This window comes from Olea europaea, chromosome 18 (assembly GCF_002742605.1).
Source record: "Olea europaea var. sylvestris chromosome 18, O_europaea_v1, whole genome shotgun sequence".
NCBI classification, from domain to species: domain Eukaryota; kingdom Viridiplantae; phylum Streptophyta; class Magnoliopsida; order Lamiales; family Oleaceae; genus Olea; species Olea europaea.
The window spans coordinates 11254586-11272535 of record NC_036254.1 but is presented as its reverse complement, the minus strand read 5'-3'; positions in this window follow the sequence as shown (position 1 = coordinate 11272535).

Genomic DNA, 17950 nt, shown 5'->3' with positions numbered 1-17950 from the left:
TGAGAAATTTGACTCTAAAATAATGTCAAATGGATTTAATCACAATTCAGTAGATAAATGTCTCTACACAAAAGTGAATGGTGATATAATCACATTAGTGTGTCTATATGTTGATGATATGCTAATCATTAGTAACAATATAGATGGAATCAAAGAAACAAAACGATTTCTATCCTCTACTTTCACAATGAAAGATCTTGGAGAAGTAGATACTATCCTTGGAATCAAAGTAAAGAAGGATAGTGGGGGTTTTACATTAAATCAATCACATTATGTTGATAATGTGATAAATAAATTTAAACATTTGAACATTAAAGAGGCAAATACCCCTGTAGATCCAAATATAAAATTAATCAAAAACGAAGGTAGAGCAATTGCACAAATAGAATATGCAAGTACAATTGGAAGTCTTATGTACGCATCACAATGTACAAGACCTGATGTGGCATTTGCTGTAAGTAAACTAAGTAGGTTTACTAGCAATCCAAGTTCGGAACATTGGAAAGCCATTGGTAGGGTTCTTGGTTACCTAAAGAAAACCAAAAACCTTGGGCTACAATATACCAAGTATCCTAAAATATTGGAAGGATAGATCGATACAAGTTGGATATCAAGTGCAGGAGAAAATAAATTCACATCTGGATGGATTTTCATTCTTGGAGGAAGTGCAGTTTCTTGGAAGTCTAAGAAACAAACTTGCATTATACATTCAACTATGGAATCAGAGTTAGTAACTTTGGCTGAAACAGGGAAAGAATCAGAGTGGCTGAAGGACTTATTATATGAAATACCTTTAGACATAAAGGATATTTCCTCCATACCTATTTTGTGTGATAGTCAAGCTAGTTTATCTCGAGCATATAACGAAGTATATAATGGAAAGTCTAGACATATGAGTCTAAGACACGAATATGTAAGGAAATTAATCAAGTATGGAGTAATTTCTCTTACATTTGTTAAGTCAAGTGAAAACTTAGCTGATCCATTTACCAAACCTCTCACAAGAGAGTTAGTGAAATCAACATCAAGTAAAATGGGTTTAAAACTTCTTAAATAGATTCACCAATAACAGCAACCCTACCAAAATATACAAAACCAGTATATATATATAGGTTCAAAGGGTAATAACAAGTTATTCGATAAGTGGATTGATTTCAACACTATTAGATATATTGAAATTATATCTTTGAAACTAGTGTTGGTTGTTACTGATGGAGTGATGAGTTAATTAAACTCTTAATGAAGTTCAGTACGGAGTACAAGTATCTGTAAAAGTAACAAAAATACTGGAATAACTTCACCTATGTGAACTTCGAAGTGGTGCTGCCTCATTAGAGAATTGAAGTTTTTTCTCTATAAAAGTTCAACGAAATAGGATTAGTGCAAGGCCATATTAGCACTAAGCGAGTTAGAGGAACTTGTGAAAAGTTTAACACTTGTGTGTGTGATCTCATCGGTATAGTCACAAAGAATAGCTGGTTCAAAGCACTTTAGCTACTTGGAATTCTGATAATACTTTATGAGATTTACACTATGAATAGATTCAAATCGAAAAGATATCTAATTTTTATGCATAAGTGTTGATTATTTGATTATGTGATAGACACTGATTTTGAACAAGTGGGGGATTGTTAGAATTTTAGTTGTTCAAAATTAAAAAAAATAATAATAATAAATTTTTTTTGGGCTTAACCAAGCGACCGCATGGTTATAGACCATGCAGTCGCATAGTTATACAAAGTGACCGTTGGGGATTCGTTCTTTACTGTTTTTCTTTTGGATTTGGTGCCTTTTCAACATAATTTTGCACCATTTCGTGGGAACCCTTCAAAGCCTATAAAGAGGTGTTCCAATTGCAATGAAAAACACTCTTGAGAAAATTAAGAAATCCACCACAAAATTATTCCCCCAAATTATCACATAATCAATCCAATATATATTTTCACTTGTTCTTTGTGAAAGATACACTTTGCTTTTGGTGTTCTTCACACAAAGGTTTGTTTAATCCTACAAACTATTTGTCGGAACTCCTCAAAAGAATTGGAAAGGGGGCAAATAACATTTGAGGATAGCGTTATCATTTTCGTGTTCAAGTCTCTTATTATATCTATATTCTTTTATTACCAATTTTCCTCTCTTCATTGCTTTAAATTTCCAACAAAGACAGCTTTGCTTTTGCTTTGCCTGAATTCCAAATTTCAGGTGGGTCATCTTCGGAAGTGATGTCAAGACAAGATATTGCAGTATTCATTTGAGCAATTTTGCAACACATACATTATGGTTGATATTTCATGATGTGACAAGCAATTTTATCATTAATTTTAACAATGTTTAAACAATCAATCATCTCAATTTTTACACATCATAAAATGTCAACAATGATGTCCAAGTGAAATATACAAATAGCTTAATTCTTGAGACTGACAAATATGAATAGTGGCGGAGATAGAATTTTGTAATGGGTTGAAAAATGTTTAGACATGTTAATTTTATTTTAAAAAATATCTATGAATTTTAAAACGTTTTAGGGCCTGCCCCATGTGGCTCTCCCACTGAAGAAATGAGAGTAACAATAGAGAAATGAAATAAGAAACTACAAATTCATAAGCAAAGGTTTGTAGTTGTAATTACTGTTAGAAATTTAGAATCGGAATGCTGTGAAGATTAACAATCAATCACATTAAATTCATTGCATTGGATTACTATATTAAAGATAGAATGGAGTCGGTGGTTTTAAATCATATGGGGATCTCAAGCAATAAGTAATTCCTCATAATCTACAAATTGGTGGGGTTAATGATTAATGGCTATGCCCAATTATAAATCTATTAGAGCATTTCCAAAAAAAAATCTATATTTATAAAGAACATCTTATTTATAATAGAGAGCATTTTTAAATTTAGAGAGTATTTTTTTATATACTCCAACAAACTCTCTATTTTGGTTCTTTATTTTGTTTTTTCCAATGAATATTTAATAAATTTTCCACATATTTTATTTAAATATAATTTTTTATATATTAATGACCAATCAGTTCAAATCTAATTTGAAAATTTTAAATTGTAGAGTATTGAAATTTGTTATGCATTAACTGCAATTATTGTACATTAAGAATGGAGAGTGAGTTTGGCTCTCTAAATTTGGAGAGTCAAATACATTCTCTACTTTAAAAAGTTAAAATAGAGAGTCTCTTGGAGCTCCTTTTTAAGAATTGACTCTCTAAAATAAAGAGTATTTGGTATTTAAAAAGTTTTTTGGAGATACTCTTATATATGTCACTTTATTCTTCCATACTTTCATTTAACTCTTATCATGGTTAATTACGCTAATGATGTTTTGACTAATTGCATCGATGATCAACGAAATTATTATTTTTATGATAATAATCACTTAAATTTTTATAATTACATCAATGATAACTTGATAAAGAATAATAATTTTAAATCGTAGTGACATCATTAAGAGTGTGTTTGACGTCCATTTTGTTAGAAAAATGAATTTTAAAATAGTAAATTGATGGAGAATGTGTGAATGAAAAATAAAGAAAAGTTTTTGATCTATGTGTGATATTATTTTAATGAAGAATGTGTAGTTAAAAAGAAGAAAGAGAAAAATGCATTTTGATAAAAATGAGAATCAAACGAGGCCTTTATCATATCACCAAATGATGTTAGTTTTTAAGCCCGATTTGATCAAAATTAAATTCACATTATGTTTTCTCATTCTTACATGTTTCTAAATTTCAAATTCCCAAAATTTGTTAATAATAATAATAATAATAATACAACACAATGTGACTCAATGACGTCACATAGGACAACATTATTATTTTAAATTGGATGATCATTAATGTAATATTTAGAAACCTGAGTAATTATTATCATAAGAAAAATTTCAATGACCATTAATATAATAACTCAAAATTAATGACCATTAACGTAAATAATTCTCTTATCAACCATTTGGTATACTGATCGTTTACCTCATCAAATACGTAGCATCGTTTGTTTGGTAAAAAGAGTAATTTGAAGGCTATATGATTTTCAACTGACTACAAAAATTTAAAAAACAGGTTTTTGATTCTTGCAAAAAATTATATAATAGAAAGGAAAAATTTAGCTTTGTCAAACTTTATAAATAGTTTATAAAAGGAATAGTAGGTGGATTTTCTCACATCCATTCCTCATCACATTGTCGAAATACAAATAAAAAATGCAACAATGTAGAAATGTTTGGTACATGAAAGTGAAACCACCGATGAAGGATTGTGTATACTTTGCCGTGATAGTGTCCCATAAAATATATGATTGAAATTAATATTTAATTTTGACTGTATTTATAAACTTCTATTTGGTACATATTATTTAAAACTCATTTTTATGACACGTTCTTCTAATAAAATAATTTTACATGTAAACTCAATTTTTTTTTAATTATATATTATTAAAAATAATATTTTAAATTATTTTTAAAAAAAATCTACGTCAAACTTCCTATAAAATTTGTATCCAGAGGAAGGCTAATTAAATAGATCAAAAGTGATTAATTCATGGAAAGTTGTTCCCTTAAATGGTTCCAAAACTACATAGAGAGTGATTTTAGACCGAATAGAGTCAGTTATTGAGAGGCATGTCATCGCGTGGGATGGCATTACTGAGTACACTTTTCATTATGCCAATTACCAAATCCCCCGTTCTTTAAATATATGATAGCAAATCATTAGATTTCCTCTATAAACAATAATCGAATGATGTGGTATGGGAAAGTAAACATGATCTAACAATTATGTTACATGTACATAATGATTTATATAAAAAGATGTAGTGAGATATGATTGTATCGAAATTTCTTCAACCAAATAGAAAAGAAAAACTTCCTCGCCTTTTTTAACATATCATATGTATTTAAATCATTATATAACTCCATTTTATACAAGTAACATTATTCCATTATCTAATTGAATTGAAGAAAATGTTGTTGGTGTCCGATCTTTAAGATTACCTCGAATTCTCCTCAAAAGTGATTAAATGAGCTTAACTATGAGGTTTTCAATTGCACTAAGAAGTCGGACCATGGGACCTATCCGATGTGAACGATCATAAGCAGCCATTATTTGAAAAGCACCATCATGGTCAACTAATAGAATGTGTCTCCAATGATATTGCACTACCATGTCAACTATTCAAGAGGGAACAATGAGTGTTTAGGTTACAAGTAACGATGAAATAGATGACATGCTACGAATTAAGTGTCATGATGTCTGACTTGATTGAACTTCTCAACCAATCAAATCTCTTCATGCAGGATGGTGATAATAACGACATGACCACCGCTTATAAATCACTATATCATATGTATAAGATCTTTGTCTTATTGAAAATTTAACTTTCTCATTAGATGGTAGTCTTGAGTTCGAATACTAAAGAATACACGAGAAAGTCATGAGGGTAAGAGGATGGATGCTCTTTCAAAACAGATAATACATATTGCATAACGGCTTAAACACAAAGGCTATTTCGTTACAACGACAAACAAAGTGACGTCGGAGATCGTAGCTTAACAAGACATTCCATTTCTTTCGTTTCTTTGGTCACTGTCCATCTGCTGACAAACAAATTGGACTTCAGAGAGCGACAACTCGTGTTGAAATGCCTATATAAGTACAAGCAACTACTACATCAAGAACCTCTATTCCTGATGTGAACGGCCACTAGCCCTTCTCTCCATGACATATTCTGAATTACTTATCCTTAGGTCTATTAGTGAACATTCTCTCTGAAAGATGTTCCACTAAAAATATTATTGTTACTGCTTCGACTCATATTCCCTAAAAAGTGCTTTCTTATATGCGAGGAATTCCACCAAGTTAGCTTGACCCTAACCCTCAGAGAGGATAAAGAGTAGAGTTGTTTTTCCTTACAACAGGTCAAGTTATATGTTGGAAAAAATGGTTATGAAATGGGTCAACTTTGAACCCAAATTTCAGTGGGACCCACCTTTTAATTAATATGGGACCTAGCATATTCACATTCTACTCCGCGAGATGATTAACGTGATATATTTATTTATCGAAAACCATTTAAAATTGAATGAAATATTATGTGTTAAAGTAATCTACATAAACTAAGTATTATGGAAGAATTTGATTTTTCAAACACTTATCCCACACAGGAAAGTTAAGGAAACTTTGGTGTGGTTTATAAGGTGGAAGTTTGGAATTGGGTTTGGGCCCCAAGGGGTACTGTTCACGAAATAATTCTTTCGATTCAAAATTATCGCAAGTGTACGGTTCGTAACAAGTAATAAAGTGGATTTTTAAAAGTCCGAATATCGTCCCTCAGAGATTGAGTAGTTCAATTCTATATAATCTAGTCTTAATCGAATCTAATTGAATGAAAATATAGTCTAAATGCAAAAGGCCCTAATTTCAATTAAAAACCCTAATTTCAACTAAAAAACCCTAATTTCAATTGAAAACCCTAATTTCGAAATTTCTCTAATTAAACGACTTAAACACTCAAGTAAATGAAATTAAGCAAGTTTAAAAGCTAATTTATTAAAATGAATCAAACTAAAGTCACTAGGATCACGAATCTCCAATTGAAGTTATAAAAACCCTAATTTCATAAAATTAATGATTCGATGAAAATTTGCCAATTCAATGTTCCTAATTCTATCCAATATACTCTCTCGATATATATTAGACCTATTCTTGCACACTACCAGCCTATATCTCTATGGATGATGCAAACATACAATAATGCATGTAGTTTTGTGAACAATTTAAGAATTACATAAAGCATAGGGGTGTATCTCTATCCCCTATCGGACCGTATGTTAATTTACACCTTATCGAACCTAAACCACTTCTCTCGAATGTAAGAAACAAGTCATCAATACTCACACAATCATTGGCCACTAATTGCGAAAGAAAATTAATGCATGTAAATCAATCAAATTATCCAACGAATCTTTATATTAAGTTCATGAAATATAGAATTAAAATAACAAACAACGGTTCATCGGTCACCTAGTAATTGAAAACTTATCCTAGAAGATTCATAATTACAGAAAAAAAATGAAATTAATAAATAGAAAGAAGAACACCCGTATGAAAATTCTTGAAATCTGAAATCTTGAATAAAACCTTGAAAACCCCTTTGAATCCTTGTGAAATCAGCTTCAAGTTCGTGTTCCTTGCCTCCAAAAGTTGTATTCTTCTTCTCCCTGGAGGTTCTGCCCTAATTTTGATGAATTTTGGCTTTTATATCATATCCTTACGGAGCCCCGAAAGAGTTTCAATTAAAAACGGAAAGTCAGATTTTTTTTCGAAAATAAAGCCATGCAGCCGCATGGTTCAATTTTACTCCTCAATGAAAACCCTGCACCACCGTGTGCGGCCGCATGGTGTTGTTGCATGCGGCCGCAAGGTTGTAAAGTTACAACCTTGTCATTTTGGTCCCTAAACTCCGTTTTCTCTTTTCTTGATCTCTTTTTTTTCTTTCCTTTGTTCCATTATCAAATATTGACTCCTAATTGATGTTTGGGTCAATCAATTCCTTGATCATTTGTTCGGCTCATCTTTTGATTAATTGTAATTTAGCCCTTCATCTTTCACTTTTCTTCAATTTAGTCCAATGTTACTTCTTTCTTCCTCCAATCGTCTTGTACCGTCCTCAATCTCATACTTGGTGTATTTTCATTCTAATTATGCACTTTAGCTCAACTTTCCAATATTTGCACCTTTGGTCCCCGAACTATCGGTTTGTTCTGTTTTGATCCTTTTTCAGCTCTTTTCTTCTGAATTCCATATTTTCCATAGAAACACCTACATTGCATGAATTTAACAAGATTAAGTCACAATTCAACTACTTTGTCCATGTTTAAGTCATGTTTGTGAGCTAAATAAGTGTGTAAAAACACACTTATCAAATCCCCCAAACTTAAACTATTGTTTGTCCTCAAACAATGTAGTGACTTAATGCTAAACAAACATGGCTAAATAGCTTGCTGTGTCTCAGGATTGGACTTAGTAATAATAATAATAGAAACAATATCAAGAGTGCGAGAATTGAATCAACCTTTACTCATCAAATGCAATACTCAACATGTGTGTGTGAAATCATGCCAACATATCAAGCTTATGATTAGTTTTTCCCAGACCTATAGTGGTCAAATTTATCCTTACGTCACTCGAGAGATACACAATCCCCAAATGTATTCTTTTCACACAGTTTCTCCGGGGTGTATTCTAAGGTTAGGAGTTTAAACAATTCTAATCCTTACCCTCTCTTAGTTTGGATAGAGTTTGTCATTACAAGTTCACATATCAATAAGTAGACTCTCCTTATTTTTGATTGCTTCAACATTTAGGATTAAACTAAGCTACTTGCTTCACGTTGAGGTTATAGTTCTATCAACCAAATGTCCAACGAGGGCTTTTATTTTATTTATTTATTATTATTATATTTTTTTTTTGGTGTCATCTTCTCATTTGCTTTCTATATAACCCATGTAACGAGCTTTAGGCGATGACTCCCAAACCAGTTGGCTTTAGGGCACCGGGTTTTAAACCCTTGCAGTCTTATTCACTCGAGTTATAAAGGCTCGATAAGATGACTTTTTATCAACTCTCCTTTTTTCTTGCTTTCTATATGACCCATGTAACGCTGACATGTTGAATTTGAGGCAGGTGACTTTGTTTGGACGGAGTTAACAAAGGATCGTGTTCCTACTCATGAATACAAGCAGCTTACTGTGAAGAAGATTGGTCCATTGGAGGTCATTGAGAAGATCAATCCAAATGCTTACAGTTTGAAGCTACCCAGCCATATTCGAACATCTGACGTGTTCAATATCAAGCATTTGGTGCCATTTTGTGGTGATAATTCTGATGAGGATGAAGTTCCTTTCCCATCAAATTCGAGGGCGATTTTTTCCTATCTTGGGGAGAATGATAAAGTGCATAAGGGATTAGAGTTTATGATGAAATGGGACCGTCGCAAGGTATAAAAGTGTGGTTTTTGATTCCATGATAACTTTGGGTTTGTTCGTTTTTGGCGAATTGCTAGTCTTATTCAATTGGAATCGAGCCAATGAATAAAACTCAGCGCCTTTGTCCCTGATGCAAGGCCAATTTTGGGCAAAATCCATCGTTTAGGCCCTCGTTTAGACCTTTTTGCTATTTATGGTAAATTTTATTTTTGCAATATCTTTTTCCATAAAATTCGGATTTATATTCCATTTGTTGGAAGATGATCCTGAAGATAAGGATTTTCCATCTTAGTAGTTATCTCATATTTTTCTATTTTTTTGGAAAAATATTTTTTTATTCTATTTTCCGAATTTTGCTAGGTTTTTCTTCTATTTAAGGCATTGTAAGCCCTTTGAGGCGACAGTTCTTGATTTCAATAAAATTTTCCTTGAGAGTTTTCTTATTTTGTGATTGTTCATCTTCCCTATAATCTTCCACTACGTCACTTACCAATCGGGTTATTTTGGCGTACATAGTTTTGTGAGTGAAAAAATTTAAATATTTTTAAAGTATTTATAAATTAAGTATATTATCAAAATATGTACAATTATGTATTCGATTATATGATTATTATAGAAATCTTTTTTATTATAATACATATGGAATTTCAAGGATTATTTATTGTACATTTGTGATTTGGTATATAAGACATGTGATATTGAGATCGACTAGAAAAGAACCCGTGATTATGTACTTCTTCTAGTTTATAGAGGGGCTTTGACCGTGTTCTATACTACACTGAGGTGTCCACTGGGGATGAAGGGGTTGGGACCGTGTATATATAGTTCATTGAGGGATCTTGGCTGTATTCTAAAATTGATTATCAGAGGTCTTGAGACTCGCTTTCGTTCACGGAGGGGCCAAAGGCAGGTGGCGAAAGTTCTTAGCCTGAGAGGCGGATTACAGATTTTAATCAGATGGTATATTTTTTGTGGATTTTCCAGTACATTTGATGTGATGAGATTATAGTATGATTATCAGCTGATGTTCATATCATGATTTTGAGATGATATTTTACGAACATATGTGAATATATCACTTTTGATTATAATTACATGATGTTATCTTGTGAATTATTAAATGATATGAACTCGATTTTGATAAAAATATAAAATCGAAAAAGTATAATTATTTTCGAACTTCTCCACTCACTGAGCTATCAACACATATATTTTTACATAATTTTCTTGCAGGTAGCAATTGATTCTTTTAGCTGGAAGGGCTTAATGATTTCGGAATTAGAGCTACACGACATGTTGAGGTTATAAACTCATATTGATGAGGCATAAAGTAAATAATTTGGGCCCATCTCACTATATTTTACATAGCATTTAATTTTGGTGCATTTTTTTAATAATTAGTAGTCAGCATTGGTGATAGATTTGACATTTAGTTAGCATATATCATCAACGCACGTCACATTTCGGGTCCACTAGGGTGATTCAGAATGGGTAGTGTCATTTATCATGAGTACAACATTGTCACATAGATACTAGATAGACTCCTACTTTCTTCTTGATCACATCAATAATTGGAATGCTATTGTTAAATAGTCTCCAGATAAAGGTTCAAATTTTTGGGAGGAGTTAATATATTCAAGATCTAATTATAAGGAGCTTGGGTAGTACATCTGAATGTGAAGAGTTCAATAATGGCAAAACTGTGAACATCCACGAGAATTAAGGGTCATTACAACTCAAAAGATTGGGAAGATTTTAGGATTTCTTTCACTTTATCTAAAAAATCATCTGGCAATATATTGTTTGGTTTTACCTAGTTTCATTTATCTCCATTTGTGAACTCCATAACATAAGAAATCTGAAACAAGACCTGCAAGTCTTTGTTACAATGGGTCCAGAATCGGACAATCTATCATATACACAAAGGATTTTCTTCCAGCCCCTATTTTCCAGGATAAATGAGGCTGAATATTATCTCCAATTTTTGGTAGTCTCTTCCACAATGGTGAGTCTTAGTATTAAGTTTAATCGGGATTGAATATTTAGAAGAAAACTATTTTGATATCAGCACCCAATCCCATAAAGAATCTTTATTTGCTAACTTCCACCATATACAATCAAAATCTTTGTTTAGGTCACTTAAGTTTATGCATCCCAGTCCCCCTTCTTATGGTTTAAAGCAAACCTTCTCTCGTGATGCTAACATTTAATTGTTTAGCCTGTTAAATGTCACCACAAATATAATCTTTAAAAATCCTTTCAATTTTCTAATAACACGTTGGAGGGCTGAGAAATTGAAGATGATGCATAGACATTGATTGAGTTGAGAACATGTTTAATTAATGTTAATCTCCTTCCAGCAGATAGGAACCTGTATTCCCAGCTAAGGAGCTTGTTTCATATTTTAGAAACCTCCTCAGCATAAATTTATGATTTTCGATGAACTTTAAATAAAGGAAACCCTAAAATTCACCAACATTACTTCATGGACTTAAAACCAGTTAATCTGACAGTTATTTTTATTGAATTACTCGTTGTAGCTTTGTAGGCTTTCATACTATCAGGTCTAGAGATTTCATACAAAAAGGTCAAACTTTGTTAAGATAGATTGGCCAATATTTTCACATTTAGCCGATATGAGTTTTACCCGAAGAATGCATCCACAAGATGCTGGCTTATTGAGAATACCAGTTTTGGAATCTGAAAGCTTGTTTAAGATTGTTTGTTCTTATACCATAATGGACTTGGCTTTCTTCTTTAAAGGTCGGTCGTAAAAAGAAGAGTAGTTTAATCTCTTACATGTTTGATATTATTTTCATATCTAGCTACTACGAATTTTACCCTTAACATCAATGTCGAAAATAAAAAAATCTAAAAAAAGTTCATCAAGATCAACGGGGTCTGGGTCCATAGAAAAATACCTAAGGGAGTTCAAGTTCACATGTCATCTTCACATTGTCATAAATAGGGGACTTTTTAGATTGAGTCACATCTTTCCAAAAGACCTTTAGAAGTGCAAATATTTGGACACCAGATCCTGTTTTAGATACAAATCGACTGGCATTAGTGCCAATAGGTCGCGCATCAATAACTTCATAAATGATTTCCAACTTCTTATGAGAGGCCTTAACTATATAGGATGTGCCTATGCCACGAGTACGAATGCAATGCCTACACATGAGTGGTGGAACTACATGTGATAAAAGAATATGATTTAAAAAAAAAACAGTATTTAGAACACTATAAATAGAATTACCTGTCTCCATGGGTGCAGTGGCTAGTGTAGGCGGGGGGCAGTTGTAGGTTGCGCGGGTGGCAGTTGTAGGTTGCATTATAGCTTCAAGCTGAGTGCTAGGTACAGTGTTCGACTGCATGATAGGACTGGTCACACTGATTGGGTGAGGTGGCTTCCTCTTTGGTGGCATTGGAATAACCTACTAGTTATTCAAAGTAATAATAAAGATAAATACGTGACCAACAAAAAGATAAACACGTGAGCATTTGATCACTCCAACTAAGCATATAAACATATCCCCCACTTTCAATAATTGGAGGTAAAACTACTTGCTTAATGTGGTTATGTCTCATCATCTACAACGGCAAATGAACATATCACTCTAAACTACAAAGAGATGATTTTGAGGCAAATTTGCAGCTGGATAATTGCACACCGTTTGAAATCAACAATATATTCCATTTTTAAATCATGCTTCTAACTAAGTGAAAGCAAGAACATTTTAGGAACAAAATTAAAGAAGTTCCAGAATTCTATGGGATGGTCATTGTACGGTTGGACTTTCCTAAACAATACTTGATCACCCTTCTGACATAGCCTGATGTGATCTCATAAATTCAATTGAAGGAACGGGAGGATGATGTCTTATCTCTGTATAACTCTTCAATGGAGTTTTTATCACCATGATGTCCAGCCACTAGTGAATCTTGTGAGGTCATCACCATTGTCATGCAGATGGTTACGAAATTGACCACTGAAGGGTAAACAATTACCACCACAGAACTAGCTTCCCCTAATTTGTTGAAATTTGGTCGATAAAAGCAATGAAGGTCATCCGTTTCAAAAATTCTCTCTATTATCTCATTTTCTAATATTGTCAAGAAAGCAAATATTATATTTAAAGCTCGTGTTTGATTGTTTTTGGGGTACTATCCTAGCTCGAACTCCAACTTTACATAGTAGGAAACTTCCACAATATCAAGCTTATCCAAATGCAATAATAACACGGCCTTAGCAGGACTCTATTGTCCAATTCTTATAGAACTCTAACGTCTTCAATGACTCTCTCACCGCCTCCTTTCCCTCTCTATATTCAATCCTCCTTTCTCTCTATCATCGTGGTTATTGTAATGGTGGAATGGGATGTTCTATAGGTTATGTGGCTACGACATAGGGTCTAGAAGAACTAGTGTTCCCAGTTGTACCACAAGCGGGGACTCTGGACTATGAAGGCCAAGAACGGGGGCAAATTTCCAAACCATGAAAAGATATCTGTAGCAGCTGACCAGGTGTAATCTTATTTTATTATTTAATTTATTCTCAATTTTAGGGTCTTATTCAATGAAATTGAAGGATTTCTGGAATTTTTTCTTTGAAGGTAACGACCCCTTTGAGTGATCACTATTATTTCTGTCTGTATGTGAAATAATACATTTAATGGATTTTGTATTTTTTTCTATGTGATTCATTATAAATAGTTGTGTATTTTTGCATTACAAATGGATAGAAGATTCCAGACATTTTTGGTTTATTCCATTTTAGATCAAAACTCTGATAGATGGGGAACAAAAATTGAAACTTTTGGGGCTTGATATGGAAAGAAAGAAGGGAAAAAAGTTTCCTTTTATTTATGACTTTATATATTAATTATTATTTTTTGTGAAATTTAGTTGCAATTTTTGCCCTTTGATTTTGATTCAACTTCAAAGCCTGGAATTGCTTTTTTAGTGCATTCAAGGGAAAGTTGTGTAGTTTGCAATAAATGAAAATGGGAAGCACGCTTTAGTTCTCATCACAATGACGGGGATATCAAGAACCTAGAGAGGCATCTGGATAGAGAAAGAGACAAGGATGACAAGGGTAATGATGAACTGATGGGTTATAGGATTCTTTGCCCTGATGGTGTTATTGGGAACGTGATTGGAAAGAGTGGAAACGTAATTAAGTCGATCCGACAAGAGACGAGAGCAAAGGCCAAAGTGCTGGCCTCGCTTCCTGGTGCTAGAGATAAGAGTTGTCACAATTTATTGCTATGTTAGAGAGAGAAAATGTTGAAGTTGATGATGAATTCAATTATAAAGAACCTCTGTCCATCTCAGGATGCCCTCCTCAAGGTGAATGAGGCAATTACAAATTCCGTGGGTATGGTCAAGGCTTTTGACAGGAAGAATAACAACAAAAATAAGGTGTTTAAGATTCTTGTTCCTTATTAGCCAGTCTACTAATATTATCGAGAAATATGGTACAACCATTAAGAAGTTGAGAAACAGGACAATTTTAATATTATTTCATGTAGTTTATTTACTAAGATAGATTGTACAGTCCAATTTTTTAATGTGCCAAGTTGCTCCAAGCTTAGTCTGTCCAACCAATTTTGATATCACTGGATGCATATGTACATAAAGATGTCTGGACTCTTGAAAGAACAAAGCATAAGGTGAAATTAATTAAAAGTTCACCTTCCTTTTCACTCATCGGTTCGTCTTCTTCATTACTTATATTTTGTTGTATAGCTCATATTCTCTAGTCTTATCAATTTCTAGAGGAACTCTACTCTAAATTCTTAGTTTTTTAAATGTGATGCGGGCTTTTGAAATTGAGTCTTTTGGTGGACAAAATTTCAGTAATGTAGTTCTTGAGCTCAGACTCAAGGTTTTGAGCAAAGAGAGCAGTCTTGGTATGTATGATCGTTATTATTCTTATTTTTTTTCATTTTCATTTTTTTTTTGTGTGTTCAAACTATGATTGCTGGTTGCTGAACCTACATGTTTTGCATCGTCAACCTTGTTAATATGAGATATTTGACATATTTTTCTTTATATGTTTGTTTTTCACTAAAGCTGTGGGATTTTTCTTGTAGGAATCCTCATTTAACCAAATAACAGATTGAGGGTGAGCTAAAAGTATATCTTGGAGTAAATAAGGTTATTTGATTGTCCCATGAATTGTTCGTTATTTCTTCATTTCTTTCTAGTTTTGTTTTTCTTCTTTTTAGATTTGGTGACACTAAGTAGTTTTACCAAGAAATTACTTGTATATAATTTATTTGTATTGGTCTTGGTTTTGGAGGTAATCAAGTTTGTAAATAATACTTTGGTCTTCTATCTATTTGGTTGACAATAATATGAGTTTCCTTGTATATTTTGAAATCATTTAGATTTTAATAATTGTACATTGAAGCATTTTTTTTATTTTTTAATAAAGTCATAAGCTGTTTTTAATAAAGTAGATTACATTAACTATTTATGTCTTAAAATATATTTAATTACAAGCATACCTTAACACAAATAAATATTCACTATCACAAAGTATTCTACACAATAATTTTATATGTTATAGAATCAAATATGTGACATGTATGATTAATCACGAAATAAAGTAGGCAACAATTATGCACCATTGCATAAATGACGAGGTGACAAACTTTGTTGCAAAATAAATTTAATTACAGATATCATTTTTTACCCAATAAATTAAACTACAAATAATTAATATTTTAAAATATATTATGCAACATATCAAACATATTGTAAATCGCATTTTGCGACAAATATGATTTGTTATTAAAAATATATCACTATGTACGCGTACTTGTCGTTGCAAAATAAAATTAAAAAAAATAATTATATCTTTAAAATAATATTCGCAACAAGTATTTTTCTCACAAAAACTTTATTGGAATAATAGTTGCGATAAATTGATTTGTCTCCCTTTTAATTTTTTGCGACAATGCAATGGCGTTGTGGTGACTAACATCCTGTTGCTATTTCGTACTTTCTCCATCAAATAATTAGTATCGCGAGTTTATTAATGTGATGGATGAGCAAAAGTTGTCACGGAATAGATTCAGTGACTCAATAGCGCGACAATACAAGCAACAAAAATATTGTTGTCGCTATTTTATTTTTGTAACAAGATCTAAATTTTTGCGACAACAATTTTTTGTCGCAAAATTGATTATTTTTTGTAGTGTTAAAATAGGTATGGTCCAAGTGACTCAATCCTACTACAAATGCTGAATATTTTAAAATATATTATGCAACATATCAAACATATTGTAAATCGCATTTTACGACAATTATGATTTGTTATTAAGAATATATCACTATGTACGCGTACTTGTCGTTGCAAAATAGAATAAAAAAATAATTATATCTTTAAAATATTATTCGCAACAAATATTTTTCTTACAAAAATTTTATTAGAATAATAGTTGCGATAAACTGATTTGTCTCCCTTTTAATTTTTCGCGACAATGCATTGGCATTGTGGAGACAAATATCCTGTTGCTATTTCATACTTTCTCCATCAAATAAATAGTATTGTGACCTTATTAATGTGATGGATGAGCAAAAGTTGTCACGGAAAAGATTCAGTGACTCAATAGCGCGACAATACCAGCAACAAACATATTGTTGTCGCTATTTTATTTTTGTAACAAGATCTCAATTTTGGCGACAATAATTTTTTGTCGCAAAATCGATTATTTTTTGTAGTGTTAAAATAGGAAAGGTCTAAGTGACTCAATCCTACTACAAATATTGAATATTTTAAAATATATTATGCAACATATCAAACATATTGTAAATCGGATTTTGCGACAAATATGATTTGTTATTAAGAATATATCACTATGTACGTGTACTTGTCGCAGCAAAATAGAATAAAAAAAATAATTATATCTTTAAAATAATCTTCGGAACAAATATTTTTCTTACAAAAATCTTATTGGAATAATAGTTGCGATAAACTGATTTGTCTCCCTTTTAATTTTTCGCGACAATGCAATGGCATTGTGATGACAAATATCCTGTTGCTATTTCGTACATTCTCCATCAAATAAATAGTATCGCGAGTTCATTAATGTGATGGATGAGCAAAAGTTCTCACGGAATAGATTCAGTGACACAAAAGCGCGATAATACCAGCAACAAACATATTGTTGTCGCTATTTTATTTTTGTAACAAGATCTCAATTTTTGCGAGAATAATTTTTTGTCGCAAAATCGATTATGTTTTGGAGTGTTAAAATAGGTAAGGTCTAAGTGACTCAATCCTACTACAAATATTGAATATTTTAAAATACAATATGCAACATATCAAACATATCGTAAATCGCATTTTGCGACAAATATGATTTGTTATTAAGAATATATCACTATGTACGCGTACTTGTCATTGCAAAATAGAATAAAAATAATAATTATATCTTTAAAATATTATTCCCAACAAATATTTTTCTTACAAAAATTTTATTAGAATAATAGTTGCGATAAACTAATTTGTCTCCCATTTAAATTTTCGCGACAATGCATTGGCATTGTGGAGACAAATATCCTGTTGCTATTTCGTAATTTCTCCCTCAAATAAATAGTATCGTGAGCTTATTAATGTGATGGATGAGTAAAAGTTGTCACGGAAAAGATTTTGTGATTCAATAGCGCGACAATACCAGCGACAAACATATTGTTGTCGCTATTTTATTTTTGTAACAAGATCTCAATTTTGGCGACAATAATTTTTTGTCGCAAAATCGATTATTTTTTGTAGTGTTAAAATAGGTAAGGTCTAAGTGACTAAATCCTACTACAAATATTGAATATTTTAAATTATATTATGCAACATATCAAACATATTGTAAATCGCATATTGCGACAAATATGATTTGTTATTAAAAATATATCACTATGTACGCGTACTTGTCCTTGCAAAATAGAAAAA